The 17,927-nt window shown below is 37.9% G+C and overlaps 2 long non-coding RNA genes across 2 annotated transcripts in view; both read right to left on the reverse strand.

Annotated features, from left to right (window-relative positions):
• Positions 1 to 2,932: 2,932 nt before the first annotated feature.
• LOC127506561 (uncharacterized) overlaps positions 2,933 to 17,927 on the reverse strand; it is a 133,278-nt gene continuing 118,283 nt past the window's right edge. Inside the window, exon 4 of the long non-coding RNA XR_007928015.1 lies at positions 2,933 to 2,947. This is a non-coding gene — a long non-coding RNA (uncharacterized LOC127506561). The remainder of the gene's footprint in view (positions 2,948 to 17,927) is intronic.
• Positions 9,015 to 12,428, reverse strand: LOC127506593 (uncharacterized). Its single transcript, XR_007928063.1, has 4 exons — positions 12,234 to 12,428; positions 11,173 to 11,317; positions 10,629 to 10,760; positions 9,015 to 9,246 (listed from the first exon to the last, which is right to left on the reverse strand). It is a non-coding gene; the product is annotated as an uncharacterized LOC127506593 (long non-coding RNA).

Raw genomic sequence — 17,927 nt, forward strand, 5'->3', positions numbered from 1 at the left:
TGAAAGACTTCTGAGTAATACTGAAGATAATGACAACATGGCAGATGTAGTACGTCCAGATTACATTCATACACACTCATACTATACAGAACATACTTTTTTAGCGATCGTGAAGTAATTGATCAAAATAAGTGCTTACTGAAGAGAGTATGTGATTTCAGATTAAGATTACTTTGTCACACTACATGATATTTGTGGAAGTGTCAGTGAATTTCACATGATGGTTGATTGTTTATTATTCATTTATGTTAATATATTATTCTGACTCATTTCAGAGAATAAAGTGTGGACAGTGAAACTCATATTTGATCATCAGGTGATTCTGTTCCTCTCAGAATAGAGCAGCTCCATCAGCAGATGTTCAGCGTCCTCACAGGAGCTTCATGTTACTGGAATCCACTGCTTCTCTTGTTTCTGGAGATACACTGGGAAAGTTCAGATAACACCTTGTTATTACTAAAAGGAACAATAAATAAATAAACCCATTTCACCACAAGTCTGATGTTGAAGAAACAGCTGTTTATGACTCAAATAATTACTGGAGATCAGGTTATAAACGGAGATGAAGCAGTCGCAGGTTTAGTGTTTGTTAACAGCGGGGTTTGTCGCCCACATTACAGTAAGGATGTGTTTGTTTCTGCTAGATGCAGTTGTTTTTTACTACAATAAAGGACAATGAAATGTTTATCTGTTTCATATCCTCTTCTTTCTTTTTCTTCTTTTCTTCCTTTTTCTTCTCTTGTCTTTTTCTTCTCTTCCTCGTAATACACACCAAAGTTTAGGAAAACCTGCATGATCCCAAAGCGACTGTGGAAATTACTGAAGCACATCTGATAAAAACCTGCTGAGATACACATGATCATTCATTCATTCATTCATTCATTCAATTTTTTTTTGTTTGTAATTTTTGGAGTTTGAAAGTGTGATTTTAATATGACCACACCACAACCATGAATGTTGGAGAATTATTTTCTGAAGAAAGTTAGGGATTAATAGGGAGAGGATGAAGGGGAAGGGAAAGGGATGATAGTCAGGTTGATCTGAGTGATTAGGACCCCGATACAACCTGGAAAGGAAGAGAAGAGGGGATGATACGGATGGTTGAATGGATGAGAGAGAGGGAGGGGAAGGGAGGGTTCAAGAGAACAAGACAAACAGTACTGTAGGATTTGAGAAGTCAGGTGATTGGTTGAGGTGCGACCCCGCTCCTGAACCTCAGCTAACTAGTTAAGTTCATAGATATTTGTAACACAGTTCATTGTTGCGGTGCAGTGCACAGGTGACGCTCCTTAGCAATCACTCCAGCGGCCTGGTGCTGTTCTCTCACGGCTCTCGCCCCGCCCTGCTCGTCACAACATTATTCTGATATAGTAAATAGTATGTATGTAAATTTCACATTATGTAGCAGAGACCTGGTCACATGATTCCTCGTAAATTTCTCAGTGCTGATGATAAATAAACCAATCACAGCTGTGTTATTAAAGCCGGAGTCAAACTGTCAGTCAAACTGGTCACATGACTGAATGTGGACACAGAGATGGATGTTCATCTAAACATCCTCAGCATTGCAATATTGCGTTACTCCCTAAAAAAGTAACTAATTGTGGAAAGTAATGCATTACATTACTTTTGTGTTACTTTTTCTCACCTGGGCTGGGATTGCTTGTTTTTAATAACAACAAAAAAGTTTCATTTCACACCAAAAGTGAAATGAATAAGCCTCAGACTGAAGGAAATGCAAATTCCCAGCTGTACAGTAGAGGGCGCAGCTCAAACAAACCTTTAGGCTGTGCTGCCATTCTGGATTGCAGAAGAATAGGATACAGGAGAAGAAAGTTCAACACTCTTACTTCAGCAATAAAACTTAAAAAGAAATACATTTCAAGATTGCATTTCACTGTTTTTATTCATTTTGAGGAATACTGACTCTGATTTTGTGTAAGTGAGATGAGTAAATGCATATTCACATTTAGTCTATACAATAACCATCATTCACACACAACACCTCTGCACTTTATTTCTCTCAACATGAGGACAGGAGAGCTGTCAGTCAATACATGGAAAAACAAGTAACTTGATTAACTTATTTGAAAAAAATAAAAGAAATTTTGTTGTAAATATAAAAGTAATGCGTTACTTTACTAACTACTTGAAAAAAAGTAATCTGATTACTAATGTTACACCCAACACTGATCCTCAGTGTCTCAGTGGTCAGAAAAAAAAACTAAAAAACTACTAAACTAACTAAAACTAGCATTAGTCAGAATGTAAATGATCATAGTGTGACTCTAGTGTATGTTAGTTTGTCTGTTGTAAATCCTGCCCACTTCTTTGCATTGTCACACATGCTTCAGTGCTCTGAGAGTGTTTATAGTGCTGTGAGTTTAACACTTCATGACTGAGAGCAGAACAGAACACAATCTTCATCATCACACAAGACAAAAGAACAACAATGAACAAAATCACCTTCTTCATCTGGACTCTCACTCTCTGCATTCAGGGTAAATATCTTGTATAAATATCTTGTAAAATAAACAACCACATCTCATTTACAGTCCAATAACCATTAATGACTAAAATATGTTAATTTCAGAGAGCTGGGGACAAGTGACAGTGACTCAGAATCCAACAATAAAATCCATCAAACAAGGAGAAACTGTTACAATCAGCTGTAAAACCAGTCAGCCGATTTCTGGCTGTAATGACTGTGTGTCTTGGTATCAGCAGAAACCTGGAGAAGCTCCTAAACTCCTCATTTATTACATAAGAAGCCTTCAGTCAGGAACTCCATCTAGATTCAGTGGCAGTGGATCTGACTATGGCAGTGATTTTACTCTGACCATCAGTGGAGTCCAGACTGAAGATACAGGAGATTATTACTGTCAGAGTGAACACAGCATCAACAGTAACTGGGTGTTCACACAGTGATAAAGAGTGGTACAAAAACCTCGGTCAGTCAGACATCACAGTGATGCACTGATACAGCTGAGAGATACTGCAGCTGCTGATGGAGGATCACAAACAACACAATGACAATGTTTAGCAAAGTTTCTAAAGACTTTAAAGGTAAATGTAATATATAAGATTTAAATACATTCTCTTAACCCAGTTTATTGTTCATTGACTACTCTTAGTATGCCATTCATAGGTTTATTTCCCCTAAATGTGTAAACATTGAAACTCCCAGGCACCATCAAGACATTGAGAGCGTCCGCTCAGATCCGTCAATCTCTTTCCAGATGAGACCATGACTGACACGTTACATGTGAAAATACCTTCAGTTACAGAGTGAAGGCCAAAATTCACTGCATTTAGACCCACAAAGATTAATCAGGTCTTGAACGTGTCAAGGCAAACAGGGCATTGGATCCTCCAACAGCACTGGCCCTCCAATTCTGAACGGGGAATTAAACACAAAGTAAAACACAAACAAACACACACTTTACACAATATTCATACACATATCTGTAAAAGCCTTTAATCAGCTCGACATGTGCCTCCAAAAAACAAACAAAAACACAACAACAACTGAACCTGTTCTATGCAGTCAATGGGGCGCTGCGTCCGACGGCAGGAGCAACCTGGTTTACAAACTAAATGAACCACAAGCAAATTCAAAATAATTAAATATATTAAAAAAAAACAAAAAAACAAACAAACAAATGATTAAATCACAATACAGTTTCAATCCCTGTTGTACACCCCCTCAAGGCTTTGATTTGAGTTGATACATATCACAGTTCAAAATTAGGAGTAAAGTAGTAATAGTGCTGATCTGATGGTCCGGTCCAGCAGCACAATCACACAGGCTGATCTCACACAGCTCCAAAGATTGATCCCAGAAACAATATAACGGCCACGAGAACACAGTTTGATGTCCAAGCAGTCATCTATGGTGAAGCAAACATGAACGGCAGACATCCAAGCAGCAGTTTAAAGGGAAACCAAAGACCGCTGCAACATCTCTTGCATTGGCTCAGACATTAACTGTGTAAATACAACACGCTCCAAGAGTAAGGATCACTAGCTAGGTCACTAATAAGCAACCAAACCCATAGTAGAAATGTCTGTCAAATGGCGACTCCCATAACACAGGGAACTCCATGGTAGATAGAATACATTTCCATGGAAACAGCCATCACTAAAAGCATCCCACAAATGCTCCTCAATCCACACTACAATGAAATAATGTAACCCTGCATGGCACAAACAAACAGCCCACATCACGGCTGAATACTCCTACCTCTCGGACATTCACACGGTGCGCCGGAAATCCTGTAACTCCGTCACTGAGACGCACTTCTGCATAATGTCAATACTGACGCTTTTATATTCCACCAAACAAGAGCACAATTAAAACCCGCCCCCTCCACATCTATCTGAAAAGGTAGAAACACTTCTACAACCACACAAAATCATGATGGAAATCTATAGATCCCCAGTTGATTTAGCTTCAAAAGACATTGATTCATTAACTGGGAATTACCATTGTGTTGGTTTTGTGTGGTTGTAGCAGTAGTTTCTACCTTTTCAACAGAAATTACCTTTATCAACTCTAGAGGTCCCATCCACTTGCATTATATGGACTCACAGAGAGGAATTATTTCTTTAAAAATGTTTGTGTTCCTCTGAAGAAAGAAAGACATTTACATATGGGATGACATGAGTGAGTAAATGTGAGAATTTTCCTTTTTGTGTGGAGTATCCCTATAACACATGATGAGGAGAGCATCAACTGTAGCACAAATGAAGAGCAAATGAGAGAAGAGTAAATATGACCTTACCTCTTCAATCTGAAAGAGTGCAGTCCTCAAAAAACTGGACTGTTCTGTACCACATTTCTCCTTGTGTAGGCGAACGTTTTGGACAAACCTTTTGATCCGAAATCTATCAGTAGCTCACATCATTTTTCAAGGCTTTCATCTGTTTCTCCGGTTGGATTAGCAGGGCAAAAGTTAACCTCTGCTCTCTTCGGTTTCTTCACATTTTTGGCTAGAAAGCATTTATCCTGGTCTTGTTCTTCAATGAATTAAGAGCAACTTCTAAAGTGTTACACTTGTCATGTTATCACCTTGCTTTTATGACATGCTATTTCATTTGTGTTATGTACTGTATTGCAATAACATGGCCTCTCCCCTTTGTTGTGTGTTCTCAGGGCGGGGTTTATGTAAATTGTAGGGTTAGTGATGTCACCAATCCAGGAAGAAGCTTGTTGTAGTCCCTACCAGCTGTTTGTTGTAGTCCTTAAACAGAATTCTTTAAAATATCTCCCTTTGCTTTGAACTTTGAGCATCGTAACTTTGCAGATGTTGTTTATGCTCAAACAGCAACATTACACACTAACTAAAGTTAAAAAAGTCAAATCATAATCAACCACCCCTTTAAGAAATGTGCATTGTGCAATAAATAAATACTCCAAATAAAGTTTAATCATAATTTTATATCAGTAAGTTCTAAATGATATGTCAATAAATATGTTAATGGATTTGAAGGATACTTAGTTTGAAATAAATGTATTTTAAATAGATTTTGGTATCCACCTTATTCCTACGCCCATGAAGCTTTGTGCGAACTATGGGTGTAACTTCTGTTAAGCTGTAAACAGTCAGTGAAAGACTCGCTCTATGAAAGAAATAATACGTTTTTTTTTTTTAACTGGGTACGAGATGACATTTTTCTACTCACCCTTCAACCAACGAACATTAAAAGGACATTTAAAAGTGTAAAAGCATCAACAAGGTACTTTCAACAGGCCATGAAAAAGCAAGATTCTTTCCACAGAAATAACGGACGGGTTAAATATAACTTTAGTGATATATATCTGTATTATGTAATATACGTTGCCTTTATAAAAATGTCCATGAACTTCAGCATTGCGTGATACTATTTCAAAGTACCATCATTTTTACAGATAATAAATTGTATTTACCTGTGAAAACAAACCTAGAAAGAGACGTGAGGCTTTGAGGTGAAAAACGAGAGATTCTTCGTTCATTCCAGTGAATTATTAATGGGATATATCGTACATTATATCGGAAGAACAGACCACAAATGTGCAGTATATGTTGTCCTTTTTCATACTATTACAGCGGCATGAAAGGGACAAAAGAAAATAATCACGAGGATAGAAAGCAGCGACTGAAAAAAGCTCTTGCCATAGATATTCGTTATAACATGTTACGTTAAAATACCAAGCGTTACGTAATTCTCATGATGTCTGAATATAAAACATGAAAGAAAAATTGACAGCTCATTCAGTCAAACTGACAGATAAGCTTTATTTGTAGGGCAACCTTATGATTTGAAACGATTAATTTCAGTCTTTTTAAACGGAAGTTCCCCAAACCGGAAGTGCAACCCATAATTTGAAACGCAGTAGGCTAGTCAGGAATAAGGTGGATAGGGCCAGCATGGGAAGTGGGAGTGCTGTGGACCAGCTACACCAGCACAGTTTTTCTTGACCAGTTAGACCAGCACTAAACCAGTATGGACCAACATGGCATTCATGCTGGTTTATGCTGGATTTTTCAGCAGGGTGAGTTGACATTATCGTCCCACTCTCTTATCTGTCACCTTCCTCCAGTGCATTAAGTATGGAGGTGATATTAATATACTTCCCTCATAATTCAGGAATGGGTGAATTGTCAGAGCAGAAAGTGGACTTTGTCGCCATTAGAGTCCCACTTTCTTATCTGTTGCCCCTCCAGCACAAGTCAGTGATAGTGTAGACGTGGAGCTGAACTCTACAGGCCCTTCAGGAGCAGGTTTGGCTTTGGGAAGAGAAGATACAATATGCTTATTCTGTGTCATTTATTTATGAGTGTTTCATCAACTTTGGGCACCTAATATCCCAGGGGTTGAATTTTATTAAAATATAACAGATACAACTTTTGTCTTTTTGTTATAATCCTTTAACCAGAATATCAATGAGAAACAAGAAGTTAAATCAGACTTTATAAACATTGTATTTCAAGCTTGTCAATTCTTTGGAGCCCCTAATGGGACATGGTGAAGGGAAACAAAATATGATGGGAGAAAAAAAAAAAATAAGTCAATGCTTTTGCATTCGCCTGCAAACAGCTCAGAAGGTTTTGTGAGCGAATGCAAAATTTCTCGGGGTAACGCAAAAGCATTGTTATTCCTTCCATCTCATATTTGTTTGTCCCATGTTCCCTTTAGGGGGTCCATAGACTCCACATATGAATGCTGGGTGAGAGAAAACACATTGACACTGAATTTCAAACCTGCTTCTCCTTGGAATACCATGCAATGAAATGTTTATTTTGGGAATTGTCTTTGAAATGTCTTTGTGACTGATCTACAGTCTTCAGGATGAAGATTTAAATAGAGAGAGTCACTTTGCATTGTCACACATGCTTCAGTGCTCTGAGAGTGTTTATAGTGCTGTGAGTTTAACACTTCATGACTGAGAGCAGAACAGAACACAATCTTCATCATCACACAAGACAAAAGAACAACAATGAACAAAATCACCTTCTTCATCTGGACTCTCACTCTGTTTGCTCAAGGTTTGTGAAATACAGTTTCTTTTTTCTTCTTTTTTTTTTAACAATAATTTTTAATTCTATTAAAATGTCAAATATCATTTTCATTTTTGTTTCTGTTTTCTCTCAGAGTGTAGAGGACAGTACACTGTAACTCAGAGTCCATCAATAACAGCAGCTCAACCAGGACAAGAAGTCAGAATAAACTGTAAAAGCAGCAGTGCAGTGTATGATGGTGTTTATTTATCCTGGTACTTACAGAAACCTGGAGAAGCTCCTAAACTCCTCATATATTATGCAACAAGCCGTTATACTGGAACTCCATCTAGATTCAGTGGCAGTGGATCTGACAGTGATTTCACTCTGACCATCAGTGGAGTCCAGACTGAAGATACAGGAGATTATTATTGTCAGAGTGAACACTGTCCTAGTAGCTGTGTGTTCACACAGTGATAAAGAGTGGTACAAAAACCTCGGTCAGTCAGACGTCACAGTGATGCACTGATACAGCTGAGAGATACTGCAGCTGCTGATGGAGGATCACAAACAACACAATGACAATGTTTAACAAAGTTTTTTTTAAATGAATTAAGACTTTTAAAATTAATAGAGTGAATATACATTTATATATAGTCATTCATTTTTATATAAAACAACGGTAACACTTTACAGTAAGGTTCATTAGTTAACTATGTGACCGTATGAATGAGGGAAGGGTGGTGATTGACACTCATGATCACCAATCAGCAGCGAGTGTTCACTATTTCAGGGCTGGTTAGTTTCAGCCTGGGATGCGTCACGTCCGGATCCTCCCCTTTTTCTGTTACGGTGGTTTCAGGTATGCGCTGATAGCATGTAGCGTTTTGCTAATGTTTTTATTACTGCTCGTAGCACTAATGGCTCGTTTGTTGTATCCCCCCATATGAAAAAAAACCTGTATGTTTCATATACAGCAACCATATATCTTCCTTACTCAAATCAGCCAGAATTTCCTTATGTGTTTCATATAAGTCCAATACATGTCATATACAAAATCAGACCGATTATGGCCACTTTCATACTAAAAATCACACATCTTATATGGGATTTTTAGGTCATATATGAAGTCTTATATGAGTTTTACATGACAACAGTATGCAATAGTATATGATTTTAGTAAAAAATGTGTATGAATATCAGTAATTTCCTATACAAATCATTTACAACTCTTGATTGAATCATATGCAAGTCATATAGGATTGATTTAAATTTTGCATCATTTGTTCATATGAATTTTATATATTTTATATGATTTTAATAGGGAAATTGTGTGCATATTCTTCAAGTTTTATATGTTTCCACCTAATTCCTTGTATCTCTATATATAATTATCTTATATGATTTCAGTCAATATTACAATATCTCTGCATATACAAATCATATATGATTTCAGTCAATTACTTACACAAATTTGCATCAGAAATACTTTTATTTCAACGCAATCAAAAGAGACACAATCAAATTATACTCCACAAGAGTAATTTAGAATTACAACTTGATATCAAACTGAACTTTGCAAAGGCAAAACACACCCCCCCACCAAAATACCTCGAACACACTGTCATGGCTATCAATCATCAAAGACCATTAAGGATTTTGGATGTTTTTGTGTTTTCTTCCCTCTAATTTCAGTAAGTTTGGTATTAATTGCTGTACCAATGCTGGCGGGCACCACATGAGGACACTTTCTGCAACGTTGCTCCTGTGAGACAAACAAATAAAAGGCAAAACATTGCTGTTGTTAGGAAGCAAAGTGTCCCACAGTCCATGACTACAGATCAAGTTAGACAAATCAACAGCAGCATGGGGTGGTCCAGTGTTTGGGATCTGGACTTCCAAATGGAACCAGAAAGTTGTGAGTTTGACAGGAATTGCCACTATTTTGGCCCTGAGGAAGACACTTAAAAGATTAGTTCACTTTGAAATGAAATTAGCCCAAGTAGGGCTGGGCGATATGGCTGAAAACTGTATCACGATATCAGTGTTTCATATCGCTCGATATCGATAATTATTGATAATTTTTTCTGACCCATTTAAAATAAGGACCAGGAGAAAAATATATTACATTTAAACATTTTTATTTTAAACTTAACCTTCCTCTGATCATAATCCCCTCAGTTATTAAGACAGAAATGTCAACAACCATGGAAAACTCAAATAATTAAAATGTCGTGCGGTGTTGCAGCTACAGATGTTGTTGGTTGAATACGGCTGTGCTCCAAAGGGTGAGCGCGGCTAAGGTGGTACATCAAGTTCGTGGTGTTACCAGTCTTGCATAATTTGCAGACGACATTGGTCTGACTACGGTCAGACTTATAATATCCAAAAAACTGCCATACTGGCGAGCTGACATTTCCTCTTTTATTTACAATTTCCTCGCTTGCTGCGGCACTCATTTTCTGCTTATCAGTTGCCGGTTACTGAAGAGGAATCCAGCAGACCAGCACGAGACAACGATATGGCGCAACCAAACTTGATACTGTTACATGATTGGCTGTTAGCGTGTCACTCCCTACGTTGCTAGGTTACCAGAGAGCGAGTGCCTTTGTTAATGCAACCAAACTTGCTTCGCAACCTCTGTTTTCTTCCGATGAAGAATAAAAAAAAATATCGAACGTTTTATCGAACACATTTTTTATTGATATCGATCACGTGTCTATCGCGATACATATCGTTATCGTTTTATCGCCCAGCCCTAAGCCCAAGCTTTACTCACCCTCAAGCCATCCTAGGTGTATATGACTTGTTTCTTTCTGATGAACATAACTCCTGGAGCCGTGTGGTGTATGTTTATGATGGATGGAGGTTCTTTCTTCAGCCTTATACTTGTTGATCCCGTTCACTGCCATTATAAAGCTCGGATGCGTCAGAATATTTATTAATATTTCTCAGATTGTGTTCATCAGAAAGAAGAAAGTCATATACACCTAGGACAGCTTGAGGGTGAGTAAAGCTTGGGCTAATTTTCATTTCAAACTGAACTAATCCTTTAACCTAAACTTACTCCAACTGGATCACTTTGAATATAGTAACAACAACAACAGTGTTTCAGCACTTCATTGACTAGATAAGCTAGTACACTACCTGTTCTGTTGGAAGGGCTCTGTAATTACTCTGTGGCAAATCCTGTCCCACCTTCCAAGTCAGAGCTGACTGATGCTGACGAACACTGAGACTTCAGGGACATCTTCACTTCATTTATCAGATTTGGTAGCTCTAGCGACAAAAATATAGCAAAATAAAATATGATAAAGCAATCTCTTACACCTATTTACCAACTCGACTACCTCCATTGTACATATGGTCATCTAAGCTGATGAATTTAATGTTAATGATGCATTTTTCAAAGCCATCATGCCAGATGTTAGAGGTTGGATAACTTTCAGGTTTCTTGTCATATACTTGATAATAATGCAATTAATTACCAATAATTATTAAATTCTTTGTATCAATTGTACATAGCAAGTTGAATAATAATATTGAAACAATAGCAGTTCTACAAAAATTTTGAAAGTTTGAAGTGCAAAGACAGTAAAAATTAAGTAAACCACCAAACAGTTTGATAGCTGGCTGCTGATTCACCACAACAGTAAAATAACTAAAACACGCCTCTGAGCATTTTTCTTACTTTTTTTGTTGTAATTCCTCAATTTTTTTGTTTTCCTCCATTTTTTTTCAGCCTCTTCTGAGTCTCTGTCAAGGTTGTGTTTGATACTCATCAACAGTCTTTCATTTCTCTGTGGTTTGGGAATCACTGTCCTTTTCCTTTGGGTCTGTCAAGGAACAGGAAACAAGAGATGGAAATGATACACATTCATCTTCTTAGATATTTGTCTTCTTACCTCTATAAACGTAAACAGATGAACATAAAATGACTGTACCTGAAGGGGAGGGAGGCAGATCTCAAAAGAGATCTGTAATACTTTATTTTAAGGGTTCACAATTATGCATGTGTTATGCACATACACACTAGTAATTAATGATAAACTTAACATATAGGCTAGTAAGGGCATATTAGCCATTATTTAAAATTTATTAAACATTTGAAGGATCCACATTCATGCCATAAATAAACAAAAATAAGCTAGTAATTAATGATTAACTGAATGTACAGTAAACGCCTTTTAGCCATTATTTAGCAAACCATATATTATTTTTGTGTAGTAATGTACTTCACCAATTAAATAAACTGAACAATGAGAAGCTAGTAACTGTTTAATTAGTGCTGGTTTTATTTATAAATTGCTAAACGTGTGTGACAAAATTTGACCCCCTGTTGTAAAGTGAAAGTTATATTTAGGTTTATTGACCAGAATAAACAATAATCATCACGTTCACACACATAGAAAGAAAGACAGGCCTTGAAAAACAACAATTCACTTTTGATTCAGACATTTACATAAATCATATGAATATCTCAAATTGACACAATCAAATTAAACATTAATAGGCAGTTATTAAACACACTGACACTCATATATCACTCATGTTTACACGCGGTAGCTTTAGCCCATGTGCTAATCAGTTCAGCTCGCGCTGTGTGCACGCGGCCTACTCAAAACGGCTCATAACTAATCATTTTAGTAACTTCGACATGTCATTTACATTATATTAGTATTAATATCTGGAATTTCACTCACTAAAGCAAAATAGAATCACACCTTTATTCACAAAAGGAAGATTACTCACAGTTCAACACTCCGGGATCCACTCCGGGATCCGCTCCGTCTCTCTCTCTCTCTCTCTCTCTCTCTCTCTCCGTCTCTTCAACACTTCAGGCTGACGCATCGACTTCAAAAGCTCCACTTTCAGTGCACTCAATCACATTTCCAGTTAGATTAATGGATTTTTTGGAGAAAGGGTCTGTGCTGGTGCTGATCTCTCTCTCTCATCTGCTCACGCTGAAAACAGCGCCGGCGCGACCAGTGGGCGGGACTTATGAATGCGCCGCTTCTATTGGCTGTTAAGGGTGTCTCTCACTGCAGCACGATCAGTGATTGGATGAATCTCTTTTTCTTCTAGAATTTTTTTCCTTTTCTTAACTTTTTTTCTCTTTACTAGTAGCCTGGGTTACCCGGGTTACATCAATCAATCTGGGTCAGAATCAGATCTGATTTCAACCTCTTATTTGAGTCTTTTGGCTCAGTGTTACCATAATTGTTACAGCCACACCAGTTCATTTGTGTGTGTGTGTGTGTGTGTGTGTGTGTGTGTGTGTGTGTGTGTGTGTGTGTGTGTGTGTGTGTGTGTGTGTGTGTGTGTGTGTGTGTGTGTGTGTGTGTGAGTGTGAGTGAGTGTGTGTGTGTGTGTGTGAGTGAGTGTGAGTGTGAGTGAGAGTGTGAGTGAGTGAGTGAGTGAGTGAGTGAGTGAGTGTGTGTGTGTGTGTGTGTGAGTGAGTGTGAGTGTAAGTGTAAGTGTGTGTAAGTGTGTGTGTGTGTAAACTTCTTACTTGCTGTGTTTTTTTTTCCTGCATAGTGGCTGAATTCTTGATTATTTCACATTTGCAAAAACTTGCTCTGTTTTATAGTCACACTAGTGGGGTGGATGTATCTGTTTTGCACATTTTAGAGCGTCACCGATTCATTGCTGTGCACTTTTTTTCTGCACAGTGGTTGATTTGTAGTTTGTACCACCAAAAGATTCTCAGAGTTTTCGTATTTTTTTCATATTTCCCATTAATTTCCTATGGCGGTCATTTTTAACCGTGAAGGAGCAAAGTGTGACTTTTTTTCCTGACCCTTTAACACATCTGAATCATGTCCATGATTTTTGTGTTCACATAGCTAATGCGACTAAAGTCACCAAGTGTCATCCCACGTTAAGACGTTAATCAAATTAATTAGTTTTGTAATTAAAATGTTAATTTTGTAATTAAAATATGTGCTTGCGTGTAGTTTATATGTGTTTCATCTAAGATTGAAAGTCTATGATTATACATTATATGACTGTGATTGACAGGTGTAGGGCTCCACTTAGGACAAGATAAGATCAAGAGCATGAGTGAACTTATCTTAAGAGATATGGTGGACATTCATAGGCCTATTAAATTTGCATTATTTTCCTGTTTTTACATCATGAAAATCTATAAGACTTTAGTTAAATGTGTGGGACATATATGACATATAGGATTGAAAATACAACAAATATTATTTAATTTGTATATGTGTTTTTTGCCGCATATATGTCCCTTATAATATTCTGTTGGAACATAAAAGAATCACAGATATTTTTACCAAAACTTTTTCATATGGGAGAAAAACACACAGATTGTGTGTGTCACTGAGTGTCAAACACCTGGGACACGGGTGGACACACATTCTGAAACGTTTGTTAGGCATAATAAAACATTCTTACTGAAGTAATCGCGATTAGACAAAACAGTCCTGAAAGACGAAAAGATACTGACTGCTGCTCCTTTATACTTTATACTGGCGGCTCCTTTATACTTCCGGGCCGCGTCTTGATGACGTCATAGGCTGTCGCCAGCCAATAGGATTGGCGGGATTTGATACATTGCTTTAAGACACCGGTTCACGAGTGATGTTCCCCATATGCGGTAAAACGCAGTGTTGAGTTCCCTTTCGAAAGGGAAATGCATTGTGCAATAAAGAAATGCTCCAAATAAAGTTTAATTATAATTTTATATCATTAAGTTATCAATAAGTGATGTGTCAATAAATATGTTAACGGATCTGAAGGATACTTAGTTTGAAATAAATGTATTTTAAATAGATTTTGGTATAGGGGCAGCATGGGAAGTGGGAGTGCTGTGGACCAGCTACACCAGCACAGTTTTTCTAGACCAGTTAGACCAGCACTAAACCAGTCTGGACCAACACGGCATTCATGCTGGTTTATGCTGGATTTTTCAGCAGGGTGAGTTGACATTATCGTCCCACTCTCTTATCTGTCACCTTCCTCCAATGCATTAAGTATTGAGGGGATATTAATATACTTCCCTCATAATTCAGGAATGGGTGAATTGTCAGAGCAGAAAGTGGACTTTGTCTCCATTAGAGTCCCACTTTCTTATCTGTCGCCCCTCCAGCACAAGTCTGTGATAGTGTAGACGTGGAGCTGAACTCTACAGGCCCTTCAGGAGCAGGTTTGGACACTAAACAAATGAGACAAACATTATAGTCTTTATCCACCTTGTTTTTAACATAAGAGCAGCTCGGCCATTTGTAAATTGAATGTGTCTGGCTTCAGGTGTCATTCACTTCTGAAGACTTTGGGAAGAGAAGATACAATATGCTTATTCTTTGTCATTTATTTATGAGTGTTTCATCAACTTTGGGCACCTAATATCCCAGGGGTTGAATTTTATTAAAATATAACAGATATAACTTTTGTCTTTTTGTTATAATCCTTTAAACAGACTATCAATGAGAAACAAGAAGTTAAATCAGACTTTATAAACATTGTATTTCAAGCTTGTCAATTCTTTGTCAATTCTATGTTTATTTTGGAAATTGTCTTTGAAATGTCTTTGAGAGTGAGCTGCAGTCTTCATGATGATGATTTAAATAGAGAGAGTCACTTTGCATTGTCACACATGCTTCAGTGCTCTGAGAGTGTTTATAGTACTGTGAGTTTAACACTTCATGACTGAGAGCAGAACAGAACACAATCTTCATCATCACACAAGACAAAAGAACAACAATGAACACAATCACCTTCTTCATCTGGACTCTCACTCTCTGCATTCAGGGTAAATATCTTCTTTAAATATCTTGAAAAATAAACAACCACATCTCATTTACAGTCCAATAACCATTAATGACTAAAATATGTCAATTTCAGAGAGCTGGGGACAAGTGACAGTGACTCAGAACCCAACAATAAAATCCATCAAACAAGGAGAAACTGTTACAATCAGCTGTAAAACCAGTCAGCCGATTTCTGGCTGTAGAGACTGTGTGTCTTGGTATCAGCAGAAACCTGGAGAAACTCCTAAACTCCTCATTTATGACATAAACACCCTCCAGTCAGGAACTCCATCTAGATTCAGTGGCAGTGGATCTGACTATGGTAGTGATTTCACTCTGACCATCAGTGGAGTCCAGACTGAAGATACAGGAGATTATTACTGTCTGAGTTTACACTATCCAAACAGTGTATGGGTGTTCACACAGTGATAAAGAGTGGTACAAAAACCTCGGTCAGTCAGACGTCACAGTGATGCACTGATACAGCTGAGAGATACTGCAGCTGCTGATGGAGGATCACAAACAACACAATCACAATGTTTAACAAAGTTTCTAAACACCTTAAAGGTAAATGTAATATATAAGATTTAAATACATTCTCTTAACCCAGTTTATTGTTCATTGACTACTCTTAGTATGCCATTCATAGGTTTATTTCCCCTAAATGTGTAAACATTGAAACTCCCAGGCACCATCAAGACATTGAGAGCGTCCGCTCAGATCTGTCAATCTCTTTCCAGATGAGACCATGACTGACACGTTACATGTGAAAATACCTTCAGTTACAGAGTGAAGGCCAAAATTCACTGCATTTAGACCCACAAAGATCAATCAGGTCTTGAACGTGTCAAGGCAAACAGGGCATTGAATCCTCCTACAGCGCTGGTCCTCCAATTCTGAAGGGGGAATTAAACACAAAGTAAAACACAAACAAACACACACTTTACACAATATTCGTACATATATCTGTAAAAGACTTTAATCAGCTCGACATGTGCCTCCAAAAAACAAACAAAAACACAACAACAACTGAACCTGTTCTATGCAGTCAATGGGGCGCTGCGTCCGACAGCAGGAGCAACCTGGTTTACAAACTAAATGAACCACAAGCAAATTCAAAATAACTAAATACAAAAAAGAACACAAATTAACAAATCAATCATAATACAGTTAGAACAAGCAAAAACAAATCAACCCCAAAAGAATGAGAGAAAAAAAAAAAAAAAAAAAAAAAACCTCACTGGTGGATAACTGCCCGTTGTACACCCCCTCAAGACTTTGATTTGAGTTGATACATACGACAGTTCAAAATTAGGAGTAAAGCACCAGGCGGCAGGCCAGACTAATGACCCGGCTGATCCCACAAGTGTCGCATGCTGGAAGAAATCGGTTAGGATTAACGAGTAAACACAGTGCGATATCACATGAACAACGGCGGTCAAACTAATAGTGCTGATCTGATGTTCCAGTCCAGCAGCACAATCACACAGGCTGATCTCACACAGCTCCAAAGATTGGTCCCAGAAACAATATAACGGCCACGAGAACACAGTTCGATGTCCAAGCAGTCATCTACGGTGAAGCAAACATGAACGGCAGACATCCAAGCAGCAGTTTAAAGGGAAACCAAAGACCGCTGCAACATCTCTTGCATTGGCTCAGACATTAACTGTGTAAATACAACACACTCCAAGAGTAAGGATCACTAGCTAGGTCACTAATAAAGCAACCAAACCCATAGTAGAAATGTCTGTCAAATGGCGACTCCCATAACACAGGGAACTCCATGGTAGATAGAATGCATTTCCATGGAAACAGCCATCACTAAAAGCATCCCACAAATGCTCCTCAATCCACACTACAATGAAATAATGTAACCCTGCATGGCACAAACAAACAGCCCACATCACGGCTGAATACTCCTACCTCTCGGACATTCACACGGTGCGCCGGAAATCCTGTAACTCCGTCACTGACGCTAGGCAGACGCACTTCTGCATAATGTCAATACTGACGCTTTTATATTCCACCAAACAAGAGCACAATTAAAACCCGCCCCCTCCACATCTATCTGAAAAGGTAGAAACACTTCTACAACCACACAAAATCATGATGGAAATCTACAGATCCCCAGTTGATTTAGCTTCAAAAGACATTGATTCATTAACTGGAAATTACCATTGTGTTGGTTTTGTGTGGTTGTAGCAGTAGTTTCTACCTTTTCAACAGAAATGACCTTTATCAACTCTAGAGGTCCCATCCACTTGCATTATATGGACTCACAGAGAGGAATTATTTCCTTAAAAATGTTTGTGTTCCTCTGAAGAAAGAAAGACATTTACACATGGGATGACATGAGTGAGTAAATGCGAGAATTTTCCTTTTTGTGTGGAGTATCCCTATAACACATGATGAGGAGAGCATCAACTGTAGCACAAATGAAGAGTAAATGAGAGAAGAGTAAATATGACCTTACCTGTCCACAGGAATCCACAGGAATATCATCAACCAGAGAACAGCAATCCAACAAAACTGAACCATAGACAAGACCCGACAGCAATGAACAAAAACAAAGGAACTGAAGTACACTGGAAAACAAGGATAATTAACAACACACACCTGAACTGAATGATGAATCAAATTAACAACTATGACAACAAACTCAACAGAGGGA

The sequence above is a fragment of the Ctenopharyngodon idella genome, chromosome 24 (genome assembly GCF_019924925.1).
Source record: "Ctenopharyngodon idella isolate HZGC_01 chromosome 24, HZGC01, whole genome shotgun sequence".
Classification (NCBI taxonomy): Eukaryota; Metazoa; Chordata; class Actinopteri; order Cypriniformes; family Xenocyprididae; genus Ctenopharyngodon; species Ctenopharyngodon idella.